The sequence below is a fragment of the Miniopterus schreibersii genome (genome assembly GCF_964146895.1).
Source record: "Miniopterus schreibersii genome assembly, chromosome: 1".
In the NCBI taxonomy this organism is placed as follows: Eukaryota; Metazoa; Chordata; class Mammalia; order Chiroptera; family Miniopteridae; genus Miniopterus; species Miniopterus schreibersii.
The window spans coordinates 87,714,616-87,732,862 of record NC_138101.1 but is presented as its reverse complement, the minus strand read 5'-3'; the positions used below and the strand labels follow the sequence as shown (position 1 = coordinate 87,732,862).

At 39.4% G+C, this 18,247-nt stretch overlaps 1 pseudogene across 1 annotated transcript; it reads left to right on the top strand.

Annotated features, from left to right (window-relative positions):
• Positions 1-15,179: 15,179 nt before the first annotated feature.
• LOC308562821 (small ribosomal subunit protein eS24 pseudogene) lies at positions 15,180-15,704 on the top strand (annotated as a pseudogene). The gene has a single exon. The product of its transcript is annotated as a small ribosomal subunit protein eS24 pseudogene (transcript).
• The last annotated feature ends 2,543 nt before the right edge of the window (positions 15,705-18,247 follow it).

Sequence of the window (18,247 nt, the reverse complement as noted above, 5' to 3'; positions counted from 1 at the left end):
CTTTTAAGTAGGTAGTAACGTCAAAGTCATTAAGGTCAAAGAACACTCAGAGAAGATAGATTACTAAAGACTTTGCATCTATAGTGTAACAGGGAATCAGCTATCAACTTGTCAGAAGCGAACAGCTGAAAATTGCTTCATTTATTTTAAAATAATTTAAATCCAATTCATTGGAAATAATTAAGTGAAAATAGTTGGCCCCACAAAGAAAAATTAGGAGAGTGAAATGGAACGGATTGAGGAATATTCTCCCACTCTGATAACTTCAAATCATCCCAGCTCAGGGTTTTTCACTATTGACATTTTGGACCAGGTAATTCTTTGTTGTGGGGGTGTCCTGTGCATTGCAGGATGTTTAAGTAGCATCCCTGGCCTCTGACTACTAGGTGCTAGTAGCACAGACCTTCCCCCACCACCCCAAGTTGTGACAACCAAAAATGTCTCCCGACATGGTCAAATGTTCCCAGGGAAAGGGGAGCAAATCACCCCCAGTTGAAAATTGCTGCCCTAAACCCTGTCTTGCTTTTCATTGATCTGGAACCTGCTGTCCACTCAGATCCCCAGTAAGACTCATCTGACACCATCACCAACTTCTCAAATATCTCAGGCGTCACCTCTGAAGGTACTAATCCACCCTATCCTTAGAGGCTCACCTTTACTTCTTTTTTCATGATCCTTGCGCAGACCATGTTGCTTTCTTAGGCACTGGGCTAACAAGTCGACCAAATTGCTTTAACACCTTTAAAGAATATTTGTTGCAAAGTTGCTGAGCCCTGGGTTCAAATCCTGCCTCTGACAATTAGAAAGTGTGACATGGTTAGGCAAGTCTTTTTTCTTTTTTTTTCTGGGTGTTGACTTTTTAATACCTTATTTATTGATTTCAGAGAGAGGGAGGGAGAGGGAGAGAGACAGATAGAAGCATCAGTGAATCGAGCCCGCAACCTGGGCATGTGCCCTGACCTGGCATCGAACCTCGATCTCCTGGATCCTAGGTCGACGCTCAACCACTGAACCACGCCAGCCGGGGTGGGTGTTGACTTTTTATATGAAGAAAAAAAGAGAGAGAACAATTATATCTACTTTATACCAATGTTGCTGATTAAATGATAATTGTCTGTAAAACCCCACCAGCATCTGGAGGTACTTATTTCACCATAGCTTATAAAATTGGAAACATTGCTTAGACACAGAGAAACAATTTGAGGGTACTAGCAGGAGGCCTATGGAGCTGAAGTAGTATTTGATCAGCTAGGACAAGAACCCAAATCTGCAGTGCTGGAATGAGGCATAAGCAGGAACACCGGCGGGTACAGATCACCTGGGCATTTGCAGGCTGCTTAATAGTTACGCTGGTCAGAGCCAGGAAATGTCAAGTGTGGTGAACAAAGATGGAAATAAAATTAGTTGGTGTTGAAAGAAAACACTATGTGTGACTAAATTAGACGCAAATGAATCCAGGGATATAATTGTGGTCAGTATTTTTTTTGTTTTCTTGTGTTTCACTAGCCAACTATTTTCATCTCATTGATTTTCTAGCTGATATGGAAGTGGTTACCTGTTTGTAAAAGAACTCTCTATTTCCCTAAGATTACTTTTTACCTGCTCAGTGTTTCTCTGATTGATTCATCACTTCAACAACAAAACAAAATCTTAATGAAATGTAACATTTCTATAGCACCTAGTTTTGTAACAATGCAAAAGCAATAAAAGTGACTGAAAATGTCTTAGTTGTGTATAAAGTCATTCCAGTACATATTTTTAAAGGGAGGTAAGTATTAAAAACTCAACAAGTTTAGATCATTAGGATTTCAGAAAATTACAAAAATGCATTGCATTGTTAAAATCCATTTGTAAAGTAGATTTATGTCTAGAATAGTACACGAACAATAATTAGGTCAGGTTTAAAGATAAATGCATCTACACTCTTCTCTTTAAATCCAATATTAGCATAAAATTTCACTGTTGCTTAATTAGGGGCTTGAGCTGGTAGGCCAATATATTTTTATGTCACAGCAGTCATGAGAGAAATTATTGTATAGCATCAAAATAATAGAGCAGTAGCAGGCAATTGCAGTTCTAATAGCTCTATACAATCACTATTAGACCAAGTCCCAGTGAGGAATATCAGGAAAATTAAAACAGACAGGCACCTCTTTAAGGCACTGGTGCAATTTAAGTTTGACTTAATGAGGTCTTTCTCTGGGACTCTGAATAGAAGTATAAGCAGTTTCACCAAAATTTTCAGATCTTATTTCTGTTAGAAATGTCAGCTGCTTTTGATCATGTTGATCATGGGGGCCTTTGACTTGTACAGAAGGTTGGGCTCCTGCAAGATATCTTGTTTCTCTATACACTTAATTGTTTCTCTGCTTTCATTTCAGTTGAAACAAATGTGCAGCTGGTAATAACCCGCCAAATTGTGAGGTGCCTCGAGTCATATTCTATACACATCTTTCAGCTGCTATGTATGGCTCTCCCCATATCCATTTTTAGGTGTCATGTATGTTATCTCTGTTATACCCTGTTTTATCACTTTATTTTCAAACAACCATAGAGATCTTGCCTCTATAAAATAGAGACAACTTATTTTCCCTCTTAATAGAAAAGAAATCCTATAAATTTTATGATCAAATGCTACCTCTGTTTTAAATGTTAAAACAACAATGAATTTCATTTTTATTGCCTTGTCTGTCCCATTTTTTAAAACAGTTTAGGGTGCATATCCAGACTGTGAAACTTGCCATAGCAACAAGACATAAGAAAGAATATGGCTTTCTTTTGCATTTTCTAGGATAAATGGCTGTGAACTACTTTGATTTTTGTCTTTTAAATGCATTCCTGCAACATTCACAGATAGGACTGGCCCCTAAATTTATTGTGCATCCCTCAAGACCAACTGAATAAATTATTTCTATTTTCTAGCTATATTTTTAATTCAGCATTCTATACTGAATTTCAGGGAAGTAAAATTCTTGTGCTCGGTACTCAGATAAGATATGCGATTATTTTCTTATAGAATCTGGAATCTGAGGGATAGAAAAGTTAAATGTGCTAAAGAAGCTGATACCTCTCTGTCTCTCTCTGTCTCTCTGTCTCTGTCTCTGTCTCTGTCTCTCTCTCACACACACACACACACACACACACACACACACACACACACACACACGAGCTATATGACCTCCAGGATCTCAACCATTGCTGGGATTTGATGAAGGAGGAGTGAGGTATTTTATGTCCTATGAACCGAGAAGCTTGGCCAACGTTAGTAAGGGGGTACACTGACTCATTGAACAGTCTCTAAAGCCTCAAAGGTCACTCATCTACTAGTGGGAGACTTCTGGGTTCAAGAGTGTGGCCAAGAAATACAGACTCAACAGTCACAACCTGGCGTTCTTTTGAAGGCTAGAGGTGCCTGGATACTGATATTTAAAATTGCATATGTGATCAAAGAGACGGGAAGAGTAAGCCCTAATTTTTAATAGTTGTGAATACAGGGATTTGTGTTGCTCAAAGGGTAGGAGCTAATAACGGCTCTAGAGCACGATGCTTTGGAAATCTGGCATCCCGTCCCTCTGTTTGCAGAGACGCACACCTCACAGTCTGTGTTTACACAGTGCTGGTTCCCTTTAGCAAAGGTACCTGTTACATATTTGTTGATGTTCTCTTACCTTGTGTTGTTGATGCCGTTTTGTTTTTATATGAAGAACTACCAAAGTACAAGGTTCTGTTTCATGTTTTGCATAAAACATCTATTTATGTAAACATGGAAATCTGTAAAGAAATAGAGAAAGAGTGGGAAACACACACAATACAGGAGAAAATTTACTCTATGTCAAGATATGTATGCTCTCAACTTAGTTTTAGATTTTCTATTAAAAACAGAATGGATACCAAAGGATAATTATAACGTGTATAAGGTGTGATGAATTACAATAAAATTCAGAACCATTTGCCCACCACCAGGATAAGCAATAGAGTGTCTGTGGCACCTATGAGGGCTCCCGGGTGCCACTCCATGACGTCATACCACTCCTTCCTTGGGAACACCACTACCCCGAATTTCGGACTATCATTCCCTTGCTTTTCCTTGTAGTTTGGTGCATATGTTAATATCTTCAATCTGTAGTTTGGTTTTGAATGTTTTGAATTGATATAAACAAAATCACTCTCTTCTTCTGCAACTTGATTTTTCTACTCAGTATTGTTTTCTGAGATGCATCCAAGTTGATGCATGTAGCTATATTTTACTCTTTTCCATGATGTATAATATTGTTTCATTATTTAAAAAAAAACACACACACAAGAAGGAAACTTGGCTGTAAAGTGGCATATGTCTTCAGTATTTGTCATTTAAGAGAACTTCTATCTTCATTTTCATTTTATCCACTGACTTAACTTTATGTTTCTCTGGAGAAGAATGATATATTACTTATTAATGCTCAAAGGGAATTTAGAGATTATTTTGCTCAATTATCTTACCTTATGTATGAGATACCCAAACCCAGGTAAATGAAGGGATAAGATTATAAAATAATCAGGTTGTGAGGCATCTGGCCCTTGCCTACATTTCAGATGTCCTCAGAAAAAAAGGTACCTTCTGCCATTGTCTCTCTCTCTTTTTTTTAAAATTTATCTTTATTGTTGAAAGTATTATAGATATCTCCCATTGATACTCTCCACCCAGCATCCACCCTCTCCCAGGCCTCCACCACACTATTGCCTGAGTCCATGGGTTATGCATATATGCATATAAGTTTTTGATTAATCTTTCCCCACCTACTCCCTCATCCCCACCTTCCAACTGAGATTCATCAGTCTGTTCCATGCTTCTACGTCTCTGTATCTATTTTGTTTCAGTCTATTTTGTTTATTGGATTCCGCATATGAGTGAGATCATGTAAAACTGAACCAGGAAGAATCAGAAAACCTAAGTAGGCTAATAACAACTGATGACATTGAAGCAGTAACCAAAAAACTCCCAGCAAACAAAAGCCCTGGTACCTAGGGCTTCACAGGGGAGCTTTCTAATTCTTTAAGTTGTAGGGTTAGATAGTTTACTAAAAATTTTTCTTGCTTTTTGAGGTAAGTCTGTAGTGCTATGAACTTCCCTCTCTGGACTGCTTTCACTGTGTCCCATGGATTTTCGATTGTTGAGTGTTCATTTGCAGTTGTTTCGAGGAAGTTTTTGATTTCTCTCTTGATCTTATTGGTAACCCATTCATTGTTTGATAACATGCTATTTAGCCTCCATGTGTTTGAATGTTTTTGAGTGTTTTTACTGTAGTTGATTTCTAATTTCATGCCATTGTGATCTGAGATGCTTGATATGATTCCAATCTTCTTGAACTTTTAGAAGCTTGTTTTGTTTTGTAACATGTGGTCTATCTTTGAGAATGACCCATGTGCACTTGAGAGGAATATACATTCTGCAGCTTTGGGGTGAAATGCTCTGTAAATATCAATTAAATCCATCCCATCTAGTGTGCCATTTAGAGTTACTGTTTCTGTGTTGCCTTTTTGTCTGGAAGATCTATCCAGTGAAGTCAGTGGGGTGTTAAAGTCTACGACTATGACTGTATTGCTGTTGATCTCTCCCTTAAAGTCCTTAAGGTTATTATTGTAGGTCCTTATTTATTGCCATTTTAATTCTTCATGCCTTTGTTTCTCTCTATCTTATTATTCTAGCAGTCCCTTTAACATTTCCTGCACTGCTGGTTTGGTGGTGATAAACTCCTTTAGCCTTTTTTGATCTGGGAAGCTCTTTATTTCACCATCTATTTTGAATGATAGCCTTGGTGGATAGAGTAGTCTTGGTTTCAGAGCCTTGTTTTGCATTACCTTGAATACTCCATGCCATTCTCTCCTGGCCTGTAGAGTTTCTGATGAGAAGTCAGCTGACAACCTTATGGGAGCTCCTTTGTAGGTAATGGGTTACTTTTCTCTAGCTGCCTTTAAGATTCTCTCTTTGTCTTGAGTTCTTGGCATTTTAATTATGACGTGTCTGGGCATGGGCCTCTTTGGGTTCTTGCTTGGGACTCTCTGTGCCTCCTGAACTTGTGTGGCTTTTTCCTCCACCAGGTTAGGGAAGTTTTCTGCCATTATTTCTTCAAACAAATTTTCTACCCCTTGCTTATTCTCTTCCCCTTCTGGCATTCCTATAGTGAGAATATTGTTATGTTTCATGTTGTCCCACAGCTCCCTTAACCTGCCCTTCTGTTTTTTATTGTTTTTTTCTTTTTGGACCTCTGTTTGAGTGATTTTTTTCTACCCTGTCTTCTAATTCACTGATCTGATCCTCAGCTTCCTCTAATCTGCTGTTTAATCCTTCCAATGTATTCTTTATTTATGCTATGTCATTCTTCATTTCTGACTGGTCATTTTTCATAGATTTCATATCTTTTTCCATGCTGTTGAGCATCCTTACAATCAGTATTCTGAATTCTATATCTGAAAGATTGCTTATCTCCATTTCATTTAGCTCTTTTTCTGGAGACTTCTCTTTTTCTTTCATTTGGGGCTTGTTTTTTTTGTCTCCCCATTTTGGCTGCCTATTTGGGTTTGTTTCTATGTAGTAGGTGAATCTGCTAGGACTCTCAGTCTTTTTGGAGGATCTCTGGTGCTGGCCAATGTCAGACACTGTTTTTGACTGGCCTTGAGTACCCTGTTTGGAGCTATCAACAACCCACGGTTTGTGGTTCCCTCTTCTGAGGCTGGGTGTGTTTGGACAGGACCAAGATGCACACCAAAGTCTTCTTTTCCAAGGCCTGGGTCCAGAAACAGATCAGGCAAAGACTCAAAACTCCCCAAGGTCCACCTCTGCCTGCAGGCTGATTAATCTTAGTCTCTTAATGAGCCTCAAGGTATAGGCCACAGCAAGGCATAAATTCCACTGGGTGGAGTGAGAGGTTTTCCAGTGGGTGGGGCAATTGCTTCCCACCCGCAGGGAAAAGCTGTCTGGCTGGAAAAGATCTGCCAGAGAAAGATGTCTTCTGCAGTATGAGGGAATGACTCAGCAAAGGAATGCAGATGGCTGCCCTTTGATCTTAGTATCCAGAGCCCAAAATCCCATATTCTTCTCACATTACTCTAGTCCACTCTGCTTTCCAGCTGCTGGAGCCCAAGGTGAGTGGCTGCACAGAAACTGTATGTTGGCCCTTTAAGAGTGCACCTGCATTTCCAGTCATCTCTCCTTGGCAGACAGAACCCTCCTGCTTTTCACAGCCAGATGTTATGTGGGCACCTTTCTCAATTCTGGTGTTCTGGGCTAGGAAGCCCCCCACAGCTGAAATATCCCTCTGGACCTTCAGCTGCTACCTATGGGAGCCAGACAGCCCTCTTGCCTCTGCACTTCCTACAAGTCTCTATAAGGTCTCCACTTTTCCTCTTTGGTTATGAGGGTGCTCTCCAGCTCATCTTCAGCTGCAGTTGATTGTTATTCAGGATGGCTTTTCACTATTTTAGTTGTAATTCCAGTTTGTTCCTGAGAGAGTGTCACTGTAGCTTCTACTCAATCCACCACCATCTTGAAATCTCCTCTGTCATTCTCTTCTATCTTCTGTTTTCTTCAGGAATAATTCATCAAGATACTAAGAGAGAGGCTGTGTCTAAACTCACTTCAAAGTGACCAGAAGACCTGATTTTTAAAGAAAAATGCAAGGACCTAATTGTGTAATGCATATTCATAGTCTCAACTACAGTAGTGCCCCCTTATCTGTGGTTTCTCTTTTCCTGGTTTCACTTATGCATGATAAACCACAGTCCAAAAATATTAAATGGAAAATTTCAGAAATAAACAACTCATAAATTTTAAGTTGTGTGACATTCTGAGTAGTGTGATGAAATCTGGAGCCATCCCACTCTGATCCAACCAGGACTTGAATCATCCTTTTGTCAGTGGCTCCATGCTGTAGACTGTAGTCACTCCCTGTCCATTAGTCACTAAGTAGCAGTCTTGGTTGTGAGTGTGTGTGTGTGTGTGTGTGTGTGTGTATGTGTGTGTGTGTGTGTGAGAGAGAGAGAGACAATATTCACATAACTTTGATTATAGTACATTGTCATCATCGCTCTATTCTATTATTAGTTATTGTTGTTAATTTCTTGCTGTGACTAATTTATAAATTAAACTTATGATAGTTATTATGTATAGGAAAAAGCATAGTACATATAGAGTTCAGAATTATCTGTGGTATCAGGCATCCATTGGGGGTCTTGGAATGTATTATCCATGATAAGGTGGGACTATTGTACCTGTTTCATTATCTGTCATCTAGAAAATAAGCTCTTTGTGGGTTGCAATGTTTTATTTTCCCATTTGCAGCATAAGAAACTAGTGACAAAAGTGTGTTTTTAAAAATTATCTCAAACTTCAGTATGCACAAGAATATTCTGTAAATTCAGTATTGGAGGCCACACTCTCAGAAACACTGATATAGAGGGACTATGAAAGAGTCCAGGAATCTTTACCTTTAACAAGCCTCCAGATGATTGAGGTAGCCATCCAGTAACCTCCTAGAGAAATATATAAAGAAAATAAACCTGTACATTGTAATTGAAAAACAAGATACCAAGAATATTCTTGGTTCCTATGAATAGAATTTTTTAAAAAGAGAAGCAAAAAAGAATAGCAGCAATTAAAAGCTTAATTTCAGCAAAAGTATGAGGGGGTGGAGAATAGCAACAGTGTAAAAGCTATTATTTTCTTTTTTATTGAGGTCTAATTGACATATAACATTATATTATTATGTTATACAACATGCTGATTCAATATTTGTACATATTGAGAAATGATCACCACAGTAAATCTAGTTAACATCCATCACCACACAGTTACAAAATATATTTTTCTTGTGATGGAAACATCAACTTTCAAATATGCAATACAGTATTGTTAACCATAGTAAATAGGCTGTACATTATATTCCCGTGACTTATTTATCTTATAACTAAAAATCTGTACCTTTTGACCTCTTTCACCCATTTTGCCCAGCCCCTCTGGCAACCATCAATCTGTTCTCTGTATATATAAACTTGAATTTTGTGGGAGTTTTGTTTTGTTGTTTTTTTTTTAGATTCCACATAGTAGTGAGATCACACACTATTTGTCTTTCTCATTTCACTTAGACTAATGACCTCAAGGTCCATCTATGTTACAAATTGCAAGATTTCTTTCTTTTTTATGGCCAAATAAAATTCTGTTATATATATGTCATTTTTTAAAAATATATCTTTTATTGTTTTCAGAGAGAGGAAAGGAGAGGGAGAGAGAGAGACAGAAACATCAGTGATGAGAGAGTCATTGATCGGCTGCCTCCTGCATGTGCCCAACTAGGGATCGAGCCTGCAACCAGGGCATGTGCCCTGACCAGGAATCGAACCCCAATCGCCTGGATCCTAGGTCCACGCTCAACCCCTGAGTCACGCCCGGCCAGGATATGTCACATTTTTTAATCCATTCATTCATCAGTGGACACTTAGGTTGTTTCCAGATGTTGGCTATTGTAAAACCAGAATTGATCATCTATTAAAGTAAACTGGATAAGAAAATCCACTACTCATAGATTGAGAAGACAACTATTCACACAGTGTGACTTTAGAAGTATTGAAAGACTAACTCCAATATGCTTGCCCAACATGCCACCATGGTATCTGAAATTCACACCATCAGACAAATCACTACTTTAGATTAAGGAAATGTATTTCGAAGTGTATTTTCATGGAGTATTAATAGACTTTATATTAGGAAAATACATACACATAGGTGTGTTCATTAATGTCCATAAACTTGGGAAAATCTCAGGTTTAAAGAAATAGTTGTCATCACTATAGAACTTGCCGTCCTTGGGAAAAGTACAAAGTGTTATGAATCTCCACTAATGAACATAAATAGGCAGTATTTTCTCTATGTGATTGAACATGGGACACTTTTCTTTTTTTATAATGTACTTTATTAGACTGGTTTTTCTCAAATTAGAAAATGCATCTTTCCCAGGACACCCTTAATAGTATGCAAATTTCCTAACTAGATGGACAGCTGATGAGCCCATTACCATTCATAAATACTGGAGCATGGATTTCTTTTCCATCAAAATAATTAGCGTCAGAGGAGAGAAACTTGCACAGGCAAGGGACATACATTTGGTGTGACTGAAAGACAATGGGTGATGCCTAGTGGATGTTGGTGGTGGGTGAGGAGTGTACTGGACAGGTCATCTCAGGTGCAACACTACCCATAGGAATTACTGAAGAACACAGGGCATAACTGGGAGTCCAGAGAGCATGAGTGTCAATCACCAAACAGACTAAAATGGAAGCGAATAAGGAAAGTGGTGGGAGGCATTACAGGCCATTTTTGATCATGGTAATCTTTTGCCTAAGACTACCCTTACTGGGGAAAAATGTCACTATTTTATATTTCCAGAGGCAGCCAAACATTATAGCCCTCCCTGCTTCTATATCATTTGAATGTAATTCTTTCTGCAGTCAAATATAAACAAGAAAATTACAGTGTGCAAAATAGTGGAGTCCTTCAGGAATACAATGTTAATGCCCAATATTCAATAAACTGTGACTCCAATCCTCTGAAGTTTAACCTCAATCACATTTGAATTTCTCACTTCTTCTACAAAAAAAGGGAGGGGGGGGAGTAAATTTCATTATTTAAAACTATTACAGTAAATTCTTACTTAACATTGTCCATGGGTTCTTGGAAACTGTGACTTTAAACAAAAGGATATATAACAAAACCAATTTTACCCTAGGCTAATTGATAAACACAAGAGTAAAGTTTTTAGGGCATATTTCTGGACAACATCAAACTTCTAAATAAAGACCCCAAAAAATTCTAATATTAAACATTGAAATTAATGTGAGCAATACATACATTTAAGGAAGATTAATAAAAACAGGTAAGAATGATTTTCTAACCCGCTTATTCCAGTTCAAGGTCATGGGTGGCTAGAGTCTGTCCCAGCAGCTCAGGGCAAAAGGCAGAACCCACCCTGGACAGGTGGTCCTTCCATTGCAGGGCTATGCACACCCACCTTCAGACTCTGGGGCAACGTAGACACGCCAGGGAACCTCATGTGCACACCATTGAGATGAGAGAGGAAACCGGAGTCCCCCAAGAAAATCCACACAGGCCCGGGCAGGATGTGCCAACTCCACACAGACAGTGGCCCAGCCAGGAATCAATTTTTTCCCCCCTCATCAATGTTATAACAGAACAACATTGAAGGAAACAACATGATTCAAGTACTCAAAACCACACAAATTTTATTTCTGTATTTTGAATTTATTCTTATGATGAGGGTTCAAGATCCACCTCTTAGGGAAAGCGCCTATAAAAGTTTCGCATGGGATATTAATTTCTACTGAAAAGTGAAATTTTCATTAAGAATCTGAACTAACATGTAAACACCTTTCTATCTGAAAACCAAAGTTCTCAAATATTTTAAATGATTAGGGATCCACTTGAACTTAACAGCAGTGCTTGTGCGTTTCCTCTCATTATGATTCAATACGAGCCAGAGACTTTATTTGGGGAGATGAGCATATCACGCCAGCACCATCCTTCAATGAAGGCACCACACATGTGACAACTGCTACTTTGAACTGCGTCTTTTTCCAACTGAAGGGAAAGTGCGTCTTGCCGTAGCAACTTATTTTTCTTCTTCCCACCTAACATTACGTTTTCCACCTTAACACTCACATTTGATGAGCTATTTTCATGTGAAGTGTCTGTGGCCTGTCAAAAGGGGCTGCCTGCCTGTTACAGATGTGCTAAGATGTTTGTACCCTATCAGCTGTTAATTAGCATGACAGCCTGCAACTTTTTTATTTATTTCTCAATTGAGTGCAGCTCTTGGCGTCTAGGCCCAGGTTAAAAGTGCGGGCTGACAAAACCACTCTCCTTTAACACTTCCTCCGTGTTCTTCGGGTGCTGACAAAAATGTTTTTGATGTCGTAAGTCAGGCTGTCCTGTTACCTGAAAGAGGAAAAGCGACAAGTAAAAAGGTTTTTCTTAAATAAACATTTCCATGACTTCCCCCGTGAGAAGTCTCTGTGATACCTCACTCCTGCCTGATTTATCTTAAAATATTGAATTTGCCAAGAGTTTAAAAACGTATGTTGGTTTCTATTATTGTGTCAATGGTGTGAGGGTAGCTTTCCTTTAAATAGGTCCCAGATTAATCGCAGTGTGTCCCTTGCACCTGTGTTCTCTTAGCCTTCCTGTTTGTCCCCCGTCCATGAGCAAGTCACCTTCAAATCGGGAATCTGAGCAGAGCCACAGGAGCGGCTCGGGGCAGGTGCCTCTGCACGGCCGGGTGTGAGCCATGAAGGGCGAGGCTGGGCGCTGGGCTTTGGTGCCACTTATGGGCAAGAAAGGACTTCCAGCCAAGGCAAGGGGGCTCCTGGAAATCCGTGGTCGGGCAGAGGGATTTTATGGTGCCTGGCTCCTTAGAAACACAGCACCACACGGACAGCTGCCTCGGAGCGGGCGCGTGCTCACCACCGCCTCTCCGTTCTGGACGCTTTGCCAGTGTCACCACTGGAACACCATTTCCAGAGCACACGACCGAAGGCACAGAGAAATATACTAAAATTTGCTGCAAAGTAAGACACAACCTGACATTACCTTTCTGACCACTGATGCCAAAATACTGCTCCGATCAGAATAATGAAACGGGTTATTTAACACCCCATGGCCTCTTGAAATCTGACATCCAGGAGATGGCGGTGGTGGAGGTGCGTGAAATGCTGGGTGTCTTTAAGAATAGCAAGGAAATAATAAACGTACAGTTGGTTGGGTGAGTGGAGAGGTAATGAGGCTGGAGAAGAGTGTGCCAAGGGCATCCATGAGATTGGTAATGTTGGGCGGTGGGCTCACAGATGTTTGTTTTATTACAAGGCTTTATATCTTCCATAATATTTATTGAATACATTCTACTGTGTCAATTAAAATACCGCGTGCCTGATGCTCAAATAAAACTGTCTCTTAAAGCTTCCACACGTGTATGTTCCTGTTGCTAAAAAAAGATAGTTCTCTATGAAAATTGCCCCAATAGCCTCACATCTTATCATCTTCTAAACATCATAACAATGAAATGAACTATTTCAAGAAACCTTACGAAGAAGAATGCCAAAGCCTAACATAGAAGTTTTCCTTTCACAGCCGTCACTGCGAGCGCACATTCTGCCCGCGATCTCGCACACGTGCACTGCGGTGTGTGCTCTCTCACTCTGCTCCTCTCAAGCCCAAGCCTTTCTCTGGGACTGCAGGTTCTTTGAGTTCAAAGCCCTTTTGAGTTTGCTTATTCTCAGCAGTGGGTGACTTTTAAAAAGTCCCTGTGAATGTCCTTAACCTCCTTCCAAGAGGAGAGTGTTAGATACTAGATTCTTTTTCAGATCTTCCTCTGGCTTTAAAAGTCTCTGATTCTGTGACAATCAAGGAAAGTGTCAGCTTGTCTTTCCAGCGTCCCTGTTCTCAAAGGGTCCAATTCCTTCTTCAAACAATTGAAGGAAAAGAAGACTGTGTGGCATTAGGAATGATTCTGCTCCCTGACTCCTCACTTCTTTACTCCCCAGTGTGGGTCAACTTTCCTTACTCACTAGAACACCCCACTATGTCCTCCCACCTCCCCAGTGCTCTCCACACACACACACACACACAGACACACACACACACACACACACACACACACACACGGCATATAGGAAGCCTGGCCTCCCAGAATCCCTAGCTTAGCTCTAATCTTGCCTCTGATGACCTGTGTCAGACACTCATTCCCTTATCTAGACAATAACGGCTAACATTCATTGACCCCTTTGCTATGTACTATGCTACAAACCTGAATTCCTGGGTAGTTAGTTCTTAGCACTTGCGTTTTTGAGTCAGTTAGTCCTAGATTTGAATCTCAGCTTACGTTTTTATTAGCTGTGAGACCTTGAGCAAAAAGACTTCACATTTTTGAGCCTCAGTTTCGACATCTGTAAAATGGGGGTTATGTAAGTATAAAAATATTAAAAATGTTTACCAGGTGCTATTAGAATAGAGACAGGCACACCGACTGTGACTAAATGGGTTACTTTTGTTACTATTGTGAGCATTATCACCAGTGCCTCTACACTGGCCAATATTCCCAAATCCTTACTCGGACATTCCTCCCTAAGACTCTCATACTTGATTTTGCTGCCCCAGCCTGGGTGTCAAATCCTATTCCTGACCTCCTGGTTCCTGGGCTTTTCTGCCTGATGCTCCCCACACAAATGCTGAACCCTGAGGCTCACCTACTCTCTTGTCTAAAAGCACACTACTTACTTTATTCCATTTGCCTTTTCTGACTTGTCTATACTTAAACCCTAATTACTCCTCCAGTCTAGCTAACCTCCCAGTATTGTTCTGAGAACTCCAGATAAAACACTTTCACATAGAATATCACTTAATCCCCATACAAACCCTATAAACGTACAGGGTCTCTGCCATCCTCAACATATAAACTCCAAGGAGGTGTTTTCTGTTTTTACCATCTCCAGGAAGGATAGGGCATATATCAAATCTGCTAAGTCACATGACCATGCCTAGCTGCAAGAGACGCTGTGAAGGGTAATCTTTAACTGGATGACCACGAACCCTGCTAAATTATTAGAGTGAAAGAAAAGGAGAACGGATGTGAAAGATAGCCAGCAAGCTGCCAGATGGAGGTAATAGTATTGTCATTCTCTATGGGGTCGCTATGGCTCAGGGAAAATTAAGAGGTCCCACTGTAAGAAAGTAGAGGAGCCAGGAGTTGATATCAAGTCTATGAAACTCCAGAGCTACTTCTGAAGGTCCTGGTGGGTACTATCTGATTCCCCATGTCCACCGAGAATGTAGCTGCTTCTATCAGGAGATCTGTTATAATAGAAGGCCCACGTTTTCTCTCTATTCTAGCTAGAAGATTGAAGCAAACTCCTCTCTTCAGTTATTTTAGCTACAACACGATTTTTATATACCCTAGTATATTTTTATATACCCTAGTGTATTTTTATATACCCTAGTATAGTGTTACTTCTCTTAGCAATATTTACTAAGTAAGTGACACAGTTTTGCCAACAACTCACACAAAAGACTTCTTTAGCGACCATGGTTGCAAAGGACATGTTCCTTACATAGCACAAAATATTTTAGATCTGCTGTCATCATGAATGACACAGTAACTATCTGGACCAGGACGTTCATGATCAACAGACTACTTCAGTGGAAACAAATGGTCATTGACATCCTTCACCCTGGGAAGGCAAAGGTACCCAAGACAAAAATTCCGAAAAAACTAGCCAAAATGTACAAGACCACACCAGATGTCATCTTTGTGTTTGGATTCAGAACCCATTTTGGTGGTGGCAAGACAATTGGCTTTGGCATGATTTATGATTCCTTGATTATCCTAAGAAAAATGAACCCAAACATAGACTTTTAAGACATGGTCTGTATGAGAAGACCTCAAGGAAAGAGAGAAAGGAACAAAAGAAGAGAATGAAGAGAGTCAGGGGGACTGAAAAGGCCAATGTTGGTGCTGGCAAAAAGCGAGCTGGAGATTGGACAACAGAAGGAGAGACATTCTTCAGTGACTTTATCTGTGGTGACTGTGCAGATTTTCCACGAGAGGATTAATAAACTAAGAACTTTAAAAAAATATTTTAAACCAGTACTTAAGCAAGGTTTCTGAATAGGAATTTAAACTAATTCCGTGGTTAACCCCCTTCCCTTCACATACACAGTTTTAAGATTCTGAAATGAAAACGAAGAAATTATTCATATTACTTAAAGAAAAAAAATCAAGTTTACTTGGATTCTAATTTCAAGTCATCCTGCTTCGAGTCCACACTGTTTTATTTCTCAACACTGAGAAAACTACCATTTGGTATTCTTCATAGGCACACATGCTTGGACTTAACAGTTAATAAATAGCTGCCCTGTTGACTTTTTTGGTTTTAATTTTATTCTGTTTAACTTAGCTCTCAACACTGTTTTTATTAGAGATCAATAATCACATTATTATGTGCTAATAGATGCCTCTAACACTTCAATAGTTCTCTCAAGGATTTGGAAGCCATCATGGAAGCCATTTAATATTAGTTATCAATGACTTGCTAATGGACGGTGGTTTTCAGTTTGCATAGGGAACCACCCAATTCTCTTACCAGGACAAATACTGCATTAATCAGGATAAGCTATCTGCTGTAACAAATAATCCCCACATCTCAGTGGCTTAAGACAATAAAAGTAAATTTTTCACTCACATTTTCTCATAGTGAGTACAGGTAGGAGGGCTCTGCTCCACATGGCCATTCAGATACAGTCCCTTCTCTCCTGTGGCTCCATTCTCTAGGTTCTAGGGATTCTCTCCATCCTGCCCATGAATGGAGAGAGAGTGGAAGATGGTGGGTGGGTAGGAGGTTTTTTAATGGGCCAATTCTGGAAGGTACATGTCACTTCTACCACACCCCACTGGCTGGCACTCAGAGTACCAAACCTACCTGCAAGGGAGGCTGGGAATTGTTGCGTAGGTATGTGCCCAGAAGGAGGGGGAAATGGTTTAGTGAGCATCTAGCCACCAAATACCTTTGAATCTGTCACAGATACCAAAAGAAATTGCTCAGTCAGGGGGAAAAAAAGCCATTTAACTCAAAAGTATTTAAAATAATAATATAGTTTAAAATTATGACATTATTTATACCCACAACTCTAGTGAGAGAAATAGGAGTACTAAATTCAAGTAAACTTTTTACAAGTTATTTATAAACAGCTGCCTATAGTCAAAATATTTTTTTATTGTGACAAAATAGTCATAACATAAAATTTACCATTTTAACTATTTTTAAGTGCACAGTTCAGTGGCATTAAGTACATTCACATTGTTCGACTAGTGTCACTACTGTCCATCTTCACAAGTTTTTCATCTTCCCAATTTGAAACTTTGTACCCATTAAACACCAACTCCCCAGCCCACCTCCCTCCAGCCCCTGGTAACCACTACTCTGTTTTCTGTATTGATGAATTGGACTACTCTAGGCACCTTATATAAGTGAAATAATACAATATTTGTCCTTTTGTTTCTGGCTTTTTTCACTTAGCCTAATGTCCTCAAGTTTCATTTAAGTCGTGGCATTATCAGATTTTCCTTCCTTTTTAAAGGTAAGTAATATTCCATTGTATGGATCTACCCCATTTGTTAATCCATTCATCCATTAATGGACACTTGGGTTATTCCCACCTTTTGGCTGTTGTGAATAATGCTGCTATGGACAAGGCTGTACAAATATCTGTTTGAGTCCTCACTTTTACTCCTTTTGGCTATATAACCAGAAGTAAAGTTGCTGGTTCAATTGGTAATTTTATGTTTAATTTTTCAAGGAACTGCTCTACTGTTTTCCAGAGCAGCTGAAAAATCAGAATAGTTTTAAAGACAAACTTGTAATCAGCTTCTACAAAAGGTTGTAGTAACTCATCTGTAACATTACAGTCTCCATTAAGATGTTTCTTGAATTGGGAGATTATGTGTCTCCACTGATGCTCTTTAAGAACTAGAATGGTTTTAAATTTTATTTTTCCTTTGCCTCTAAGTGAAGTAATAAAATATATCGAGTAGTTAGTTTTATTCTCTGGGCAGTATAAAGAATAGGAATTTGACAGAAAAATGTGTGTTGAAAGCTCTGCCCTAGCCCTCTTGTGACATTGGTATGTAATCAATTTCCTGGAAATGATGGGAATGGTTTACCACACCATGGCTAAAGATTAAAGCAAGGAACTCTCTGCAGCGCTGTAAATTTTAACTTCCAATTAACAATTAAAACTCGACAGCAAGAGGACATTATCACAGTGTTTGTTTTCTGCCTCTCATCTGACACATTATCTAGATTACTTGATGTTTTGTGCTCTCTGGATTTTTTGTACAGACTCTTTTTGTGTATTTGAAACAACTAACTAGGTGATGAAAACCTGAGTACTTTCCAGAAGTTCAACCCAAGCAGTGAGGGGTTTTGGATGTTTGGTTTTGATTTCATTCTCACCGCCAATTTAGTGTTTCTGAGTACAGGTACTGTGGAAATTCAAAGACACGCTGAAAATGAAAAAGCAGGTACTGTGGAAATGAGAGTGCATTTGAACTGAACCATTAACTGAGAGGTTCATTTGGAAACCTTTGGTTCCTTAATAATGTGATTTTTAACTTGGCTATTTCATCATAGGCACTGGTATTCCAAGGTTCAA